The following is a 2923-nucleotide window of genomic DNA, read 5'->3' as shown; positions in this document are numbered from 1 at the left end:
TGCACACATGCCCAGTGTGAGTTTAAGCCACCAGGTCTGGGACTTGAACCACAGTCGGTTGGTTACATGGGAGTCCAGTGATATAGCTATTACGCCATCTGCTGGTCTTGGTCTAACTTTTCTTTTAAAGAATTATTTTATTTAACTATTTTAATTTGACCACAGAGGGATTGAGCATGAGAGAGAAAGTGAGAAGCAAGCTGCTGGTTCCAAGACTTGAACCGTGATCAGCCATGTGAAAGTCCAGCACCCCTAAACACCACACCACCTGCTGGCCCTGAGACCCGCTAATTTGAAAGAGTCCTTTGAAATAGCCAACATATTCAAACAGTAAGACTATGACCAAGAACAACAGAATGTTGTGGGCCTAAAACTCCTCAGCTGCTGCTAATGAGGGGTTAAAAAAAGAAAAGTCAAGATTTCACCAGTCCATTATAATTGTCATTGTAATTGCAGAATTCCAACAGTGCTTCAACACAGATAAACAGAATGAGCCCAAACCAAACACTGCTAGGAAAAACCAGAGCCTCAACACCGGGAACAGGTCAGCAAACACTGCAGACAGTGGAGATACTGAAAGGTAAGGTCATCACCCTAGTTTACAGATGACAGCACAGGTGTGGAAAGTTATGATGACGGGAACAGCAGATGGCACAACGGTTACATCACTGAACTCCCACATCCACATAGTTGACCACGGTTCGAGTCCGGATCCCAGACTCAGCTGCTTAAAACTCAAGCCGGCACACGCAGCATGGCCATTTCCCCTGGGGTGATTTCTCGCTTTGTCTGTCCCTGTGTCTTTCTGGTGAGCACATGCACCTCATAAGAAAAAAATCTCCCATAGGGACCAGCAGTTGGTGTAATGGCAACGTCACTGGACTCCCCTGTAGTTGACTGCAGTTCAAGTCCCAGACCCAGTGGCTTAAACTCACACCAGACACGTGTGCATGCATGCCCATGATCCCAAGGAGAATGGAGAAGGGACTGTGGCATGGCCATCCCCCCTGGGAGGGTGATTTCTCACTTTCTCTCTTTCTGGCGAACACGTTTCCTATAGCAAAAACCTCTCCAAAAAAAAAAAAAAAAAAAGAAGAAGAAGAAAAGAAAAATCTCTCCTAAAAAAAAGAGAAAATTTATGTGAGGTGTCTGTAGCCATTCCGCTACTAAGTAGCAGACAGGGCATGTCAGATAGAGGCCTGGTTCTTCCTGCAACATTGACCTCTGACCTGCCTCCTCCACTACTCTGGGAGTGGACAAAGACCCCTAAGAGGTTACTCTGTAACATTCCCACTGAGGTTTCTTAAAAGCAAAACCACATTTATACATTGTAAGTTAAGGCTGTAGGTACTTAAAAAAAGATACAAAGTAAATCAGTTACCAATTAGGACACCCTGCCTACAACCACCAGGGCTTGATTTCAAGGCTGTAAATCTAACAGTCCACACTCCTAGTGCCTTCTCTCCTCAAACCTGACTGTGACATTCCAAAACAAGACTGAAATGGGGACCAGCAGGTGGCATGGTGGTTAAGGCGCTGGGCACTCCCACATGGTCGACCACGGTTTGAGTCCTGGACCTGGTGGCTTGCTTTCTCACTTTCATTCTCTCTCTCTAGTCAAATTAAAATAAATGGATGAATAAACAGATTAACTAAATAATTATTTTCTAAAAAAATTTTTCAAAGACCGATGAGAAATTATGAATCATCTGCCTCTCACAACTAATTCATGTTTTGAAGCCAGAAGTAAGAAAGACACAGTGGAATCTGCAATTAGAAATGCCTGGCCCACAGTAACGATTGTACTCCATCAGAAGCTCACCGGGTACTGGAGTCGTCCAGCCTTCTGAGCTTTCATGGGTAAAATGCTGTCGGTGCTCAAGTGCCAACACCAGGAACTTCAAGGCTGGGTCACCAGCAGCTTCTCTGCGAAGTGCAGAGCAGCCTGAACTGGGCAGTCCTGTTTCCTTCCAGTTGGGGAATCTCGGCCTGACAGTCTGCTCCACAGCGACCAGGAGTCCAAGCCAAGCTCCCTCACTAGGCTGACACCCTCTGAGACTGGCTCCTCATCTGGAAAACAGAAGAAATCCTCTAGGCCTCCAGTGTTGTGTTTGTTTTTTAAGCCCAGTAAGATAACAGGTGTAAAGTTTGGGTAGACTTAGTCACCATGCTGAAGACCCCAGGGATTTATTCAGCACATTTAGGACAGCAGAAGCTCCAGTCCCTAGGAGAATTCCTAAAACAGCAGAATGCAATCCCTTTTGAAACAACAGACCTGTCAAAATAGAATTTAACAACGAACGTCCTAAGAAACGGAGTTTCACTGAAACATATAGCACTTCATTCTAAAAAGGGACTAGGGGTGGGGAGGGGAGAGTCCTATAAAAATGTTCAAAACCAGCAATTGGCTTTTGTAACCTTATCTGCCTGCCCTGAGACTCCCTGCTTTACCTACGGGGTAAGACGGTTCGGTTCCCATCAAGAGAAAACCGGGCAGAAAGGAGCCCAAAAGTGAGTAAATAAGCAATTAACGAGGGCTGGGGAGTCTCACAGGTTGGCAGTGACGAGGCACACACATTAAGAAATCAGGCACCTAGACATCAGAAAACATTTGAACTGCTGACTCCTCTTAGGAGATTCTCAAGGCTCCCAAAAAAGTTAGTGTAGCATCTGAAGAATGTTTTTAAAAGACACATTATAAAAATAAGTATCCCAAACAAGTGCAAGAAAGTGCCAGTGCTGGCTACTTTTTTGCAGCTTTCAAACTGTTTACATCGAGGTGTTTCGTGATTTTCAATAGCACGAACAGAGCGCGAAGGCGAGAAGAGTTTAATCTAGATCCACGGCTCCCGGTTTACTAAAATGCCTAGGGGCTTAAAAGGTGTTTATTTTTAACCACACAACAAACACGGAGTGGTTATAA

General features: G+C 44.9%; 1 protein-coding gene across 1 annotated transcript in view; it reads right to left on the bottom strand.

Annotated features, from left to right (window-relative positions):
- PUM1 (pumilio RNA binding family member 1) overlaps positions 1–2085 on the bottom strand; it is a 151749-nt gene extending 149664 nt beyond the window's left edge. The window contains 1 exon segment of the mRNA XM_027775558.1: positions 1823–2085. The gene's annotated coding sequence lies outside the window, so the exon portion shown is untranslated.
- Between the last annotated feature and the right edge of the window lie 838 nt (positions 2086–2923).

This window comes from Tupaia chinensis, unplaced genomic scaffold (genome assembly GCF_000334495.1).
Source record: "Tupaia chinensis unplaced genomic scaffold, TupChi_1.0 Scaffold000573_1, whole genome shotgun sequence".
NCBI lineage: Eukaryota > Metazoa > Chordata > Mammalia > Scandentia > Tupaiidae > Tupaia > Tupaia belangeri.
The sequence above is the reverse complement of the archived record's forward strand: the minus strand, read 5'-3'. Positions and strand labels throughout refer to the sequence as shown.